Source organism: Ovis aries, chromosome 9, assembly GCF_016772045.2.
Source record: "Ovis aries strain OAR_USU_Benz2616 breed Rambouillet chromosome 9, ARS-UI_Ramb_v3.0, whole genome shotgun sequence".
NCBI classification, from domain to species: Eukaryota; Metazoa; Chordata; class Mammalia; order Artiodactyla; family Bovidae; genus Ovis; species Ovis aries.
This window is the reverse complement of record NC_056062.1, coordinates 76,928,602-76,944,510: the sequence shown is the minus strand read 5'-3', so window position 1 is coordinate 76,944,510 and position 15,909 is coordinate 76,928,602. Positions and strand designations below refer to the sequence as shown.

General features: G+C 41.7%; 1 long non-coding RNA gene across 2 annotated transcripts in view; it reads left to right on the top strand.

The window, feature by feature from the left end:
- Window positions 1-15,909, top strand: part of LOC105609920 (uncharacterized) — a 56,558-nt gene that overhangs the window by 13,982 nt on the left and 26,667 nt on the right. For both annotated transcript variants that reach the window (XR_006060872.1, XR_003590328.2), the window contains exon 2: window positions 9,012-9,115. This is a non-coding gene — a long non-coding RNA (uncharacterized LOC105609920). The remainder of the gene's footprint in view (window positions 1-9,011; window positions 9,116-15,909) is intronic.

Below are 15,909 nucleotides of genomic sequence, written 5' to 3'. Positions count from 1 at the left end.
CTTGGCTTCTTTTGGGCACTGATCCTATTTATAGAGACTCAAACCACAGTGGCCTGATTATCTCCCAAAGGCTCCACCTCCATCATGTTGGCGGTTGGGACTTCAATCCGTAGATTTGGAGAGGGCACAATGATTCAATCCCTGACACTCCTGATGAGAGACCATCTGTGGCTTGATCCTAGCCACTTACCCATCATTCTCTATGTGAACTCAGAGTTCCCTGTGGGGCATTTCTCTCCTGCACTCCCGTCACAAATGGTTTCTGTTCTTAAATGTTCCCTCCACGTTTCGTCGTCATGACATAATGCTGTGCATGAGATAATGAGGATAAGCAGGGGAGGTAATAAGCCAGCAAGATAAGGCGTTATTTTAAAGCTTTTACCTAATTTGAAATACGGGCTGGACTATCATGTGAAATGCTCCCATTAAACATTTTTAAAGGAATTAATTTTTCAGAGAAATAAGTAAGTGTCTACTGCATGTGCCAACTCAAAGGGAAGGGCAAATGAAGATGGGCTTGTTGGCTGACTTCCACCTTAGAATTTCCTGTGAGGCTATTAGATGCAGCCAGCTAAGGATCTCATTATCTTAGTCAGACTTATTCTGTCAACAGCCCTTTTTCTCTGTCACAGCTGGTACCGAGAGCCATATGTCATAAAACTCCCTGTACTCCCAAAGTTTGGAACCTTTGCTGGAACGAAAATGCATCACTGTTGTTGAATCAAGTGACCTATGGAGTTCCCCAAAGAACTGTCCTTTATGTCTTATAGTTTTGTGGTGAAAACTTGTGGCTTTTCTTACCCATGTGACTTTTCCCCCATTTCCCATCTGTTTACTCCCTATAATTTTTCCAAAATGTTATTCCATCAATCTGTTCAGTAAAAAAAGCTTGCTTACCTCATTTGCTCTCAGGAATAAAAAAGCATCACAAGAACTGCATTTAGTGATGAGTTGATACAATTCTGTTTCACTGGACTTGTCAAATAAGATCACCAGCAAATAAACACTTAGCTAGAATACGAGACAGAAGATCCAGTTATTATTTATTAATATCTATTCCATAGATCTCTATCTGTACCCAAACTCACATTTTTAAGGTGTTAGTTTTAACTGCTGTCAAGCATTCCCCTTGAAAGTCAAGTCTGTAGTAATATAATGAACAGTGAGAGAGGATTGAGAGTATAATTGTCGACTGCTTGAGTGAAGATTATTCATTCTGCACCATGTATTCTGTTAAGTGGAATTCTAATTTGTGACTGAGCATCATGTTCATTTCCATATAGGAGAGACGGTCTACAGAGCTCTTAATAGCTTTGTATTTCAAAGGGATGCTGCTATATCATTTTATATCTAATCTATGAACTTGGCATGTCTATTTCTACTTTGCTCTATGAATTTAAAAAGTCACTTACCTCATATTCTTGGAGTAAGTGAAGTAATAGATTATTTGTGACAGCAGCAATTTCTAAGCTATGGCTCCATTTAATATAAGTTATTAGACTCTAAAATCATCCGAGATTTACAATTGAATTCCAGGAAATTGATGGAGAATCTGAGTTACTGTCTTACCTTTCCAGAGAATATTACTGTTTCATCAATGTCCATGTAAGTTTCCAAAGAATTGCCAAAAATCTTACATGTTTAACACTCTTATATGCAATAGATTAGTGATCACTATTTTAATGGAACAGATAATAACTTCTCTATGTACCTCCAGGCTTATGGGAATCTTAAGAAATAATTTATAGGAAAAAATATAGAGAAGGGTTACTCTATTATTCAGTATATTTTATTTAAAATAACAATTTCTTAAGTTTCAGATATAATCAGAGAAACATAACTCTTGAGAAATCACCTAATATTATTTTGTAATAAAAAATAGACATATATTCTGCTCACAAACCAGAAAGAACAGCCTAGTCTCATTATTTATTGCCTGTGAAATCAACAGTGCTTAGAAATCTGTCTTGGGGTTAGGGTTCTAGGTCCTGGACTTGACTTGAATCACGCCTCCCCCTCTGCCTTATTGAAAATATCAACAGTAGTATCTTTTACTAAAAGCTTCACTGTCCCCATCCCATTCTCTAAAACAAGTCAACAGCCACGACAGACTCCGGTGGGGGTGAAGTCCCATGTCCAGCATAGCTGTGCTGGTTGTTTAAGGCTGGCATCCATTCTGATTGATCAGAAGCTGTCTTAGACACCCTGTGAGGTAGATGTCATTTATTATTATCATCACCATCATCATCATGATCTCTATTTTAAAATTAGGAAACTGAGAGGTTGAATAACATTTCCAGGGTCATATAGTTAATAAGTGGCTAGAGCCAGTATTTGAACCCAGACAGGCTGTCTTGTGGCTCAGCTGGTAAAGGATCTGTCTGCAATGTGGGAGACCTGGGTTCAATCCCTGGGTTGGGAAGATTCCCCTGGAGAAGGGAAAGGCTATCCACTCCAGTATTCTGGCCTGGAGAATTCCATGGACTGTGTAGTCTATGGGGTCGCAAAGAGTCGGACACGACTGAGCGACTTTCACTTTCACTTCTCAGTCTGTCTCCAGGATCTATGCTCTTAACCTTGACGCTATCGATAAGCAGCTGTGTGCAAGGGTCTGTAGAAAAGGAGTCATATCTGGGATGTGTAGGGGAATCAGATGCGTGGAGAGGGTACAAAGGGGAGATGGCAGATCACAGAGGTGACTCTACCTGCCCTACCCCCTAGAAAAGGGCTGGATGGAACATCTGTAACTAAATATTTTACACTCAAGGAGCATTTGAACTGAATGGGAATTTGAGAAAAAAGACAAATGCCTTCCTTTTACAGATGAAGAAAATGCAATACCAAAAAGTACTTAGTTGCCTATGGTGACATAGCTTCTTCATTCAACTTAATCATTTAATCAGTCAAATACTGCGCTAGGTGCCCGAGAAATAAAGATAGCAGGTCCGCTTGCCTTCAATAAACTTATACTTTAGTCAGAAAACCATGTATGAAAAACCAAAATTATGAAACAGCAAAAATACTATAAAAGAGATATAAGTGAAGTATATGAGAACTCAGAGACTTTCCCTGGGGGTCTTTCCTTGAAGGCTTCCCAGAGGAGGCAGCCGTTGAGCTGAGTACTGAAAGATGTGTAGGAGTTTCCCAAATGGAGAATGAAAAGACGTGTATTCCAGGCAGTCCAGGTGACTGGTGCTAGAATGCAAACTAAAGCACCTGCATCCTCACTCGGTCCAGCCCTCAGCCTTCCATACTACCAGGGAAAGAAATCCCCAGCCTTGGGAAGCATTCTTGATAGGACTGTTCTAGATCACAGGAGAATACACGCCAGAAAAACGCACACAATCGGTGGTAACTGAAGATTTAAAATCATTTCTCCTCTCCTAATCCAACATTTTCACATCTCTTACTAATGCTTTCATTATACCTTGTAGCTATATGTAAATTACATATAGAAGATATTTTATCTCCTTTCTCCTTATTTTGAAATGACAGAGAAATAATTGAACACTTCCATCTAAGAACCATCATTTATTTTGTTTTCTTCTTAGGATCTTAATTCTCTTAGGAGAGTAAGACCAGTCCCAGCTTTTAGCATTCAGTCTTCTTGCTCTTGAATAGCTCCAAAAATTTCTGTAAAATCCATAGACTTCGTTGTTTTTTAATTAAATGACATTTTCTCCCAAGTTTTTTTTTTTTTCCTGCAAATTAAAATAGTAACTACATTGGTTAGCTGTGTTCAGAGTCTATGTGTTAAGGTTATGTGCTGGGTTTCCCTGGTGGCTCAGTGGTAAAGAATATGCCTGTCAATGCAGGAGACACAGATCCATTCCCTGGTCTGGGAAGATCCCACACGCCCTGGAGCAACTAAGCCTTTGGGCCACAACCATTAGGCCTGTGCTCTAGAGCCTGGGAGCTGCGGCTACTGAACCTATGTCCCACCACTACTGAAGCCCACACGCCCTAGAGTCCACGCTCCACAGCAAGAGGAGCCACCACGGTGAGAAGCCACCGCAACTAGAGGGTAGACCCCACTTGCTGCAACTCGAGAAAAGCCTACACAGCCGTGAAGACCCAGCGCAGCCAAAGATTAAAAAAAAAATAAATTATTTTTTAAAACGATTATATACTGAACAAGGGCTCCTGGAAAGAGGATGTATTGGGAGTAAAGTCCATCTTGAGACTTCTCAGCCTCAAGAAATGGAAGACTTTTCTGGTTATTCAAACATGGACTTGGTCTTCTGTGGAAAATTAGAAGGATATAGAATGCACAGTTCAATGTTGGGCTTTTGAAAGGATAATGATGCGGGGCTGGGTTCTAATCACAGCGTCAGATTAGCTTTGACCCCTGTGGTAGACTAGGACTTGAATTCATTTTGACTCCAGAACCCTTGCTTATGATCATCAACCTGAGGTGACCCCACTGTACAACTCTGCCTTTAATACAAGACATACAAGTCCCATCATAGCACTGGGGCCTGAAGTTCCTGTGCCTGCAGTCTGTCAACCCCTGCGATATCCCCTTACCCCAAGACCCCACCAAGTAAAGAACCCTCCTTCTCTGGCAATCTAGGGCAATTCATTAAGGTAGGGGGAGGGGGATGAAAGTATTCACACTTGCCAGTTGGCAGCGTCCAGCTTGCTGCTTCTCTTCTGCCTGCTCCCTTCATCAATGTTTACTGTCTGGGAAAAGGTACTTGAAGGGGCCTCACTATGCTTTTTTTAATTTTAATTTTTTTTATATACCAGAAACATTTTGTTTTAGGGTATAGCCGATTAACAATGTTGTGATAGTTTCAGGTGAACAGTGAAGGGACTCAGCCACACAAACATATTTATTGCTTCTCCTCTATTCCCCTCAAGCCCCCATCCAGGCTGGCACATAACACTGAGCAGAGTTCCATGCGCTATACAATAGGTGTTTGTTGGTTATCCATTTTAAATATAGCAGTCGGTACATGACCTTCCCAAAGTGAAGGGGACTATTGCCATAGGTGATGGTGTCCTTCCAAAGAGGGTTATCAGTTCAGTTCAGTTCAGTCACTCAGTCATGTCCGACTCTTTGCGACCCCATAAATTGCAGCACACCAGGCCTCCCTGTCCATTACCAACTCCTGGAGTTCACCCAAACTCACGTCCATTGAGTTGGTGATGCCATCCAGCCATCTCATCCTCTGTCATCCCCTTCTCCTCCTGCCCCCAATCCATCCCAGGATCAGAGTCTTTTCCAATGAGTCAACTCTTCTCATGAGGTGGCCAAAGTACTGGAGTTTCAGCTTCAGCATCATTCCTTCCAAAGCACACCCAGGACTGATCTCCTTTAGAATGGACTGGTTGGACCTCCTTGCAGTTCAAGGGACTCTCAAGAGTCTTCTCCAACACCACAGTTCAAAAGCATGAATTCTTCGGCACTCAGCTTTCTTCACAGTCCAACTCTCACATCCATACATGACCACTGGAAAAACCATAGCCTTGACTAGATGGACATTTGTTGGCAAAATAATGTCTCTGCTTTTGAATATGCTGTCTAGGTTGGTCATAACTTTCCTTCCAAGGAGTAAGTGTCTTTTAATTTCATGGCTGCAGTGACCATCTGCAGTGATTTTGGAGCCCAAAAAAATAAAGTCTGACACTGTTTCCACTGTTTCCCCCATCTATTTGCCATGAAGTGATGAGACCAGATGCCATGATCTTAGTTTTCTGAATGTTGAGCTTTAAGCCAACTTTTTCACTCTCCTTTTTCACTTTATAGCAAGCAGCAAATACTTAAATAGCACTCACCATGTTCCAGGCACTGTTCTAAGGCCTTGACACATAACACTTCTTTGATACTTTAAGCAGACTCGTGAAGACAGCAGTCTACTATCCCTTCATTTTATGCCCTAGAAAGCTGAGGTACTGAAAGATTAAGTAACCTGCCCAATAAGGTAATAATGAAGCTAGCCTGACTGCAGTGCCCATCATCTTAAGCCTGTTACTGTACTAATGTCCCAAGACCCACTCCTGATTCTCCTAACAGTTGAGATGAACAAAAGGCTCTGGGTTCCTTTCAGGAGTTATAAGAAGAGCCTGCTCCCAACTGGGGCTACACTCTCAACTCCAGAGAACCACCTGTGCTCAGATTATCTCAAACCCTTTAACATGAACAGTTATTTGGTTTTCTCAAGTAAATGTGTCCTAAAGAATATCCATAAGCATGGGCAATGGTTGTACTTATGGGTAGTAAAGTAATGCTCAAAATTCTCCAAGCCAGGCTTCAACAGTATATGAACCATGAACTTCCAGATGTTCAAGCTGGATTTAGGAAAGGCAGAGGAACCAGAGACCGATCAAATTGCAAACATCTGCTGGATCATTAAAAAAGCAAGAGAGTTCTAGAAAAACATCTATTTCTGCTTTATTGACTATGCCAAAGCCTTTGACTGTGTGGATCACAATAAACTGTGGAAAATTCTGAAAGAGATGGGAATACCAGACCACCTGACCTGCCTCTTGAGAAACCTGTATGCAGGTCAGGAAGCAACAGTTAGAACTGGACACGGAACAACAGACTGGTTCCAAATAGGGAAAGGAGTACGTCAAGGCCGTATATTGTCACCCTGCTTATTTAACTTATATGCAGAGTACATCATGATAAATGCTGGGCTGGAAGAAGCACAAGCTGGAATCAAGATTGCCAGGAGAAATATCAATAACCTCAGATATGAAGATGACACCACCCTTATGGCAGAAAGCAAAGAAGAACTAAAGAGCCTCTTGATGAAAGTGAAAGAGGAAAGTAAAAAAGTTGGCTTAGAGCTCAACATTCAGAAAACAAAGATCATGGCATCTGGGCCCATCACTTCATGGCAAATAGATAGAGAAACAATGAAAACAATGACAGGCTTTGCTTTTTGGGGGTCCAAAATCACTGCAGATGGTCACTGCAGCCATGAAATTGGAAGGTGCTTGCTCCTTGGAAGAAGAGCTATGACTAACCTAGATAGCATATTAAAAAGCAGAGACATTACTTTGTCAACAAAGGTCTGTCTAGTCAAAGTTATGGTTTTTCCAGTAGTCATGTATGAATGTGAGAGCTGGACTATAAAGAAGGCTGAGCACCAAAAAATTGATGCTTTTGAATTGTGGTGTTGGAGAAGACTCTTGAGACTCCAAGGAGATCCAACCAGTCAATCATAAAGGAAATCAGTCCTGAATATTCACTGGAAGGACTGATGCTGAAGCTGAAACTCCAATACTTAGGCCACCTGATGCAAAGAACTGACTCATTTGAGAAGACCCTGATGCTGGGAAAGATTGAAGGCGGGAGAAGAAGGGGATGACAGAGGATGAGATGGCTGGATGGCATCACTGACGCAATGGACATGGGCTTGAGTAAACTCTGGGAGTTAATGATGGACAGGGAGGCCTGGCATCCTGCAGTCTATGGGGCTGCAAAGAGTCAGACACAACTGAGTGACTGAACTGAAATGAATGGGTCAGTTTCTTGCAGAGGAAAGTTGAAAGCAGACGCAAATCTGTAATGATGCAGCTACTTCCTGCACACAAATTATTTTGTGTTTGTTTGCTCATTTCCCCCCTCCTCCAACAAATATTTAGTGAGCACCTACTCTGTATTCACAGATGTGGTGGTTAAGTCAAACAGTCTAGCTTGCCGCCTTTGTGAAAGTCATATGCTTACAGACAATAGCTTAGCTACTTGGAATCATGCTGCAACTATTTCCACATGAGAAGAGGTTCTACATTCCACATTTGAATAATGAATCGGCCCCATGTGACTGTCCCCTGTGCAATTCCACAGGGGCCTGTACTTAGAAGGAGTGTTTGTTTTAATGCTCTGCTGTCACCATTTTGGAATTTTTACAAATTGATGAACAATGGTCCTGCACTTTGAGTTTGCACTGGGCCCTACACATTATATAGCCTGCCCTGATTTTCACCTGTAGATCTCCTTGTTCATAAGGCTGAAAACTGCCTGCAGTCCTGAAATGGCTGTTTTTCTATTCACATTTCAGAAATCTCTATGCCAAGTTTTAATCAAAAATAAAACTCAATGTTCCAAGATGATGGCCCCTGGGCTACTTCCTCCTTCCCCTTCTCACCCCAAGAACCACTGTGCGTTTGTTGTACATCACTTGGGTTCTGTAACTCTGACAACAAAAACTGGTTGAAAACATCAACTTGCACCAGATTACTGACTAATAAGAAAATAAGGTTACACTTAGGGAATTGCACTTCAGCCCAAACCTCTGACTTGATCTCTTTTTGGTTCCCCACTTGCAATCCACTTATGTTGTCTTCCTCCCATGTCTTAGATTGTGATGAGAGCAGTGAGCTATTTGTCCTTTGGGGACCAAATGGGACCAAGGGGATGTGGCAGAACTGGAAAAAAGGAACCCCTGTGATCCTTCTTTTGGTTAGATTTTAATGTAGGCACTTGGACTCTAGATTCTTCCATGACACTTGTTCTTCCTCAGTGTTAATGATCCATTTGCTCTTTTTCCTTAAAACTTGCTCTGTGGGAAAGAAGAAAAGAAATACAATCAAATATTTTTTTAATCAAAATGTAAATGGCTAGTTAATAAGATTTAATGTGTGTCTCTTCTCATGATGTTTCAATTTTAACATAGTGCAAAACCTATCTGACCATGCTCAAGGCTGAAGAGCTGATAGGATAATTCGACTTCAGTTAGGAGGACCCCAGGGATGTGTGGGGAAGAGTGGGGAGATGAGAGAGGAAAAAGGAGAACTCTTCCCACCACTCCTGACTCTCAGCTAGGAGTAGTCCTGAAAGATCATTCCTTGTCCTGAATAAAGTGGAATTGCCCTGAGCTTTTGAATATGGAGGCTATAGACCAGGTAGAAAAGGTAAACTGAAAACCAGGTCAAAGAAATTAGTAAATGTTTCCCATGGTAACTGGGGCATAGACATCTTTGTGAATTAGTATGGAAGGAGATCCATCCCGCTGGTGCCCCAGTTAACCAGCTTGTGATTGTCTGTCCTGACTCAGGCTGTTCTCCAGGTGGGAAGCAAGTCTATCCAGGGATGCCGGGAGCCAGCGTGGAGAATCCCGCCCATGGCAAAGGTCATGAGGAAGAGGCCTGATGGACAAAGGTGAGATCAGGCCTCGAGGGGCCCCCCTTCTCGAGCATCTACCCCAAAACCAGAATCTGTTTTTTCATGACTTTCATCAACTCTTCTGACATTAACAGAGGGCTGTTCCTGACCAAAGAGTTAATTTAGGGCTCTATTTGATAATTCTCCTAGGCATGAAAGGAGTGTTTCAAACCCCCTGTTAGCATTCTAGTTTACTTGGGAGGTTTATCCAGACTCTTGCAACATTGTTGAGCCTATGCTTGCTGCCAAGTTCTCACATCCCTTATCCGTTGTGTTCCTGGGAGTGCATATAGTCAGGATGTGGTAGAAACAAGTAATAGCCTTAGCATTAGCAAGGAGAAGGCAATGGCATCCCACTCCAGTACTCTTGCCTGGAAAATTGCATGGACGGAGGAGCCTGGTGTGCTGCAGTCCATGGGGTTGCTGAGAGTTGGACACGACTCAGTGACTTCACTTTCACTTTTCACTTTCATGCATGGAGAAGGAAATGGCAACCCACTCCAGTGTTCTTGCCTGGAGAATCCCAGGGATGGCAGAGCCTGGTGGGCTGCCGTCTATGGGGTTGCACAGAGTCGGACATGACTGAAGCAACTTAGCAGCAGCAGCAGCAGCATTAGCAACATTAGACTTTGAGTTGATAAGTTCTTTCTTTGCTGTAACCCGCTGAATCTTTGCTCCATAAAAATGTAACTCTGTATTTTAAGGGTGACGGCAGGCTAGGAATTTAAGAAGAAACACTTTTAGGGAAAATTATTGTTCTGGCTGACCAACCTTTATCATAAAGAGGTCGTAAAATATCAACAGGCCTCTGGGCCAGAAGATAATGTACAAAAAATAAGACTCTTGCAGGAAGGAACCTGATATCGATAAAAGTTATTACTGATGGAATGTTGAGTTGACTCTGGATTTTTCACCTTGCTGTATGTATAACTCAGGGTATAAAAGCCCTGAGGAAAATAAAGTAAACGGGCCTCGCTCACTGAAGCTTGGTCACCTCATGTCCTTCTTTCCTTATGTCTTTCTCTATCTTTCTTCATTCACCGACATCGTCCATCCTGAGGATATCCCTGGACTCTGCTGAGGCTGGACCTCAGCACAGGGACTTTCCTGTTTCCTGATTGTCTGTCCTCCTTCCCTATGAGCCTCCTTTGTTGCTGGCAGATAAACTACATCTCAGTGATGCCTACAATTCTGAATAAAAATCTAGCACAAAGGAATTGACAGTGATGGACAAACAGTCCGAGAATACACATTAGAGAGACATGCATCTTCAGTTAATTCAGCAGTGTCAGTTTGCTGGACAGAGTTCCTGGGAGCAAATGAATTGGAGTATCGAGACATTTTGTTGTTGTGAAAGTTTAGGTGAAAGGCAGCTGTAATGAGAGACTCTAAAAAAGAGGGGGCAAATGTCCTGGGGCTGAATTTATTCATTAAGCTTGGAGAGATCCTCTGGGAGAAGAGCTGGAGGGAGAGAAGGAAGCAGGAGATGGTCTGTGGGCCAAAATTTCTCCTTCAGGAGAAGTGAAACAGGGTGCACATGGTTTAGTAATCAAGGGGGGCTGAAAGTTATATGATTTACCTTTTAGGGTTACAAAATGGGGGGCAAATGTTAAAATGTGAATAGCATCAAATGCCATATTCAAAATGACCCTATCAAACCCTCATGCATTCTTTGGGGGCATCTGAAGTTCTGGTTCTTGAATAGAACTACAGGCATGTTCCTTTTCTCTGGGGCAGAAGGCAGGGGTTTGATGGTAGCAGAGACACCTGGAAGGTGTTCCAGAAATACAAGAGAGCAGATGGGCGGGTTGCATATGGCAGAAAAAAGAAACGCTTCACTGGGGTTGGTGTGTTCATTAGGCAGGGACACTGAGGTGGGAGGCTGGGTATGAATTTTATGGGGGATACTGGGTCTCTAGACACCTAGGAGTAAAACAGACCCCCATCTGTAAGACCTGGACTCTGGAGCCCCACTTGAAGTAGGCGTCAATTTGAATTGAGTAGAAATTTACAAAGGCTTCCCTGGTGACTCAGATGGTAAAGAATCCGTGTGCAATGCGGGAAACCTGGGTTCCATCCCTGGGTTGGGAAGATTCCCTGGAGGAGGGCAGGCCAACCCACTCTAGTATTCTTGCCTGGAGAATCTCCATGGACAGAGGAGCCTGGTGGGCTATAGAACAGGGGGTCACAGAGAGTCAGACACAACCGAGTGACTAAGCACAGCACAAAAGTTTGCAAAACTGGAAAACCTTTGCCATGAATACCTGGGGGAAAACCATTATCATCCCCAGTCTGCTGATATGAAAACCACATATTATATAATCTTTTGGTCTCTCTTTTTACTCTCAATCATCATAATAAATTCAAATCTAGCACCTAAGACAATGGATAAAAGCATGTTTAGTGGAAATTTGTCACCTAGATTTTTTTCTCAGAAATTTTAAAAGCAGTATGTAATTAAACCAGGTCACAAATCAAAAGTGTACTTCCCCCTTTTGTCAATAAGGACAGCCCACTCTGGGGACAAGACAGATGCAGAACTCTGCCCAGGAAGCAACTAGGATGTGCCCAAGGTATTTGGAAAGAACTGCCAGAATCAAGGGATTAAACTCCACATGAGGGATAAGGGAGAGAGAAAGCAGAAAGAAGAGTCAGTACAGGGGAGAACGAGTAAGTTCTGGTTTAGATGTGACAAGGTCAAGGGGTTGGTAGGCCATCCATGTGGAAGCATCCAGCAGGCATGGAAGGCTATCAGGACTGACGCTATGAATGGAGGTCACTTGCTTAGACTGTGGTCACTGAAGCTATGATGGTGGGTGAGGCCGTGCGGAGAGAGTGGGCAGGCTACGAGGTGAATGGCCATCAGGACATGGAAGGCTGCCACAGACTCGAGGTGGAAGGAGAAAAAACAACGCAGATGAAGACTTGAGCAGGTGAATCTGAGAAGTCCAAGAAAAAGCACCCTGTTGTCGTGTCTCTGAGGTGGAGAAAGAGAAATTGACCGAAAGCATTAAGTGACCAGTAGATGCGCAAGGAAAAAAGTTCTCAGATTTGGCCAGTTAAGTTCGTGGCTGCCTTGGCAGGGTACAGCTGCATGAGAATGGAAGGCCGATTGCAGGGGGGTTGAGGCAGGAGTGACTGCAATGAAGACCAGCCATGATTGTCTTTTGCGAAGTTTGATTTTAAATTCTAGTGCCGATAGGCAAAGACTAAAGGTCCAAATCATCAACGTGGAATCAGGTTTAAAAGATGCTGTGGGTTTTTCGAACGGCAGTAAGAGGTCAACATTTCTGGAGACATCTGTGATTTTCCAAGCACTTTCTTACAGCGGCCCCTTATTTCATGGTTTCAAGAAGCCTCTGAAAACATTTTCATCTTAAAGATGAGGACATTAGATCCAAAAAGCTGTGGCTAGCCCAGGGTGTCACAGCTGATTTTTGGCAGATCTGGGACTCAAAACCTGTCTCCTTGTCTCTATGTTCTAAGACGTCATTTTAATTCACAGTTAACGAGAAGTACATTAAATGACAAACTAGCATTCTGGACTTCAGGGTTCCTCTTTTTGGCCGAAGTTGAGTTGGGAATAAATGTTCCATGTTTGTTTGGGTGAGGAGGATGAGTCAAAAGTTGGCTGGATCAGCATGGCTCAGAAATGTGAGACAAAGTGCATTTACTTTCTCTTGCTGTGATGTGTAGCTAGAATAGCTGCTCTTGGCAGCACCGGTCTTTTCGTAGGTTAACTCGAATTTATTACCAGTTGTGCTCGAGTCCAGAGGGCTTGAGGATACAACGATCCTGCAAGCCTCTATCTATCTAGTTCCAGGACAGAGAGTGTGACAGAGTTATCATATAAATGGGCACGTTCGCCATGGTAGTTGCCAAACTGCTTAGAAGAAATGTCATTTAAAGGTTGCTTTCGAAATGTTTGGCACATAGTTCTTGTTCTAAATGAGAGGATTTTGGTTGAACAAAATTATCAAATAAATGAATGAGAAAGATAGCTAATAATAAATTCCTGGAATTAAGTGAGTTCAGTGGTGAGGTGAAGAAGAAAAAGCACAGAATGTGCCTGTGTGTATGTGTTGAGGGTGGTGATGGGGAGATGGGGCTTAGTAGAAAGACGACAAGTTCTCCATGGGTCTGGGCAGCTTGGACCAAGGCTCAGAGGTGCTGAAGTCAGAAGGCATCAGAAATGCATCTCGCTGGAGATGAAGCCCGGGGTTTTGGATAAGAAAGATTTGGAGGAAAGCAATGGAAGAAGCTCAATCTGTAAGTAGCTTGTTGCCATATTTCTTCTTTTCCATGTCCTTGAGAGAAGTTCACAGGCATACTGCTCTTGTTTATAATGTGAATTCTAATCCAGGTATACCTCCAAGCCAGCTAGCCTGTTCTTCTGATGTAGTTTTTACTCCACTCTGCTGTCCCAGTAGCCTATGAAACCTTGGCACAGGGTGAGAGTGATAATATGTCCTTGTATGTAGGAAACTTTTAGGATAAACAGCACCATCAATCTCTGAAAAGACTATGCTTCATGCAGCCTATAAGGCACAAAACATTAGGTTTGTGACTGTTAGTCGAGCAGGACGCTTGAACTTAATTTTAAAACAAAAGAGCAAAGAAATGTCACCGTTACTATAAAGCATGAATGGTTACTACCTTATTCTTTTGTGTCCCATTTAACAGATGATATGCCTTTACTCTTGTGAAGACAAAAAATAAATGCTATTGAAATCTTCCTTCATTTCTCCTTTAGACTTCAATTTTCCCCACTAAATTAGCTAACTAACTAAATAGAAGCAGAGGAAAAAGGTCCTTTTTTTTCACATGATGAAATTGTAATGGCAGTTACACATCAGTGGTTATTGAAGACATTTATATTTTATCTTGATGCCAAATCACTTTGTTTAGGCTACTAAATGTTTACAAGATGTGTAATTTATCATCTTCTCTGATTGCATGATTTTTCTTCTTGATAAAAATTTAGCTGGGCATACAGCAGAATGACAAACATCAATCAGCCTGGGAGGAAGAGATTTTTGTCTGTAATGACTTGCTCTATTTTATAACCTCTCATATTTTGTCAAACCAGGCTTTGACTGTAGGCTGATTATTCTTGATTATATTATTTAGTTCTGCCAAATATACAGCTATATGGAGTTAAATATTAATTTCCTCTTACCCAGCACTTATTTGTTAGAATATATAGTAGTATTTGAATTGGATTCCAAACAATTGTGTTCTAATAATGGACTCCATATATTCAAGAAAGCAGCATGGTGTAGTATGTATGGTGGTTAAGATCATAAGTGGTGAGTTGGTTAAGAAATAGGGCTCTGGATTTAGATGGCCCGAGTTCTGACCCCAGTTCTGCCGTTTACTACTGTGTGATATGAAGCGAGCCAGTTTATCTGTGGGGGCTAAGAGTGCTTACCTTACAGGGTAATTACAAGGATCAGATGAATTAATACATGGAGAATACTTAGAAAAATTCTGGTCCTTAATAAGCACTCAATATATATAAACTATTATTGAAAAACCTACTTTTACTTAATTGTGGCAGATCTACTACTTACGATTCTCTGAATATTTTTTTAGTAACATCTTTATTGAGCTACAATTCAATACCATAATTCATGTACCATAAAATTCACCCTTTCTCTCATTTGGTGCTGTATCTGCAGGAACTCCTATTCATCATTGTATTTACATTTAGGCAGCTTTGGCATCAGGGAAAGAGGGAGTCATCTCAGTGGTACTGTGAGAAGCTTCCCTGTTAGCCAAGAAAAGGATAATGCTTTGCTGATTTGAATATGCAAACATTTTCTTGCTTCCCTTTCATTGTCTCATTTTTGAGGATCCAATAGTTTTCTTGTTTGAGTCTAGGAAAGTACTGGTTTTAGAAGGTTTTGTACAGAGAAGCCCATTTGACAAATCTGACTTAAGCAGAACCACTGTAATTGAGTTCAGATATGCCAAAAGGCTAAAAGTTTATGTCTTGCCTGCCTTCCAAAAAACCTCTGCTGATGCAAATCAAGCTGTTCTTTCCATACAGCATTCATTTTTAGCTGGCCTAAAAAATTTTCCCTCCTCTTCTTATAAATGTGGTTTCCAGTTATTTTGTGGTGATGCTCCAGTACTCGCTTGAATCCTTGCTAAACCCTCTGCTGTTTAAGATTGAGCACAGAATTTTCTTATTAGAATTAACATTTACCAAGGGTATAGTAGGTGTTGAGTACTGTAAAAGGCACTTTGCAGACGCTATCTCTGTAATTTACAAGAACTGTGCAAAGGTGACATTATTGTTCCCGTGTTTCTGATAAGGAAGCTGCAGTTCCAAAATTCACTTGTCCAAGATAACTCAGCTTCAATGGGATGGACCTAGGATTCAAATCGATCTCTTTCACCCTCCATCTCTATCACTCTTTCTGCTGAGTTCTGATTCCTTACTTTATTCTACTACCACAGTTTTTCTGTTTCCTTAACAGTTACTTTTCTGCCACTTTTATGCATCTCAAGCAAGATTTTTCCAGTTCTTCAAGGACTGTGCTAAAAGTAGTCAGGGGTTGGTAAAAATGCTACATCTGTATCCCATAACAAAGCCAGGGTTGTCAAGTTTCAAGTCTTACTGCCTGTCATCTATTCTGAAACAAATCTGCAAGAAAACTCTGCCAGGTCTGAGCCTATTATTATTTTAATCTCTGCAGAAGAGATACAACTGCCCAAACTGGTTAAATTAAAACGTAATTTAGATTCAGAAAGTTGCATGTCTAAAGGAACAGAATGTACAGTTT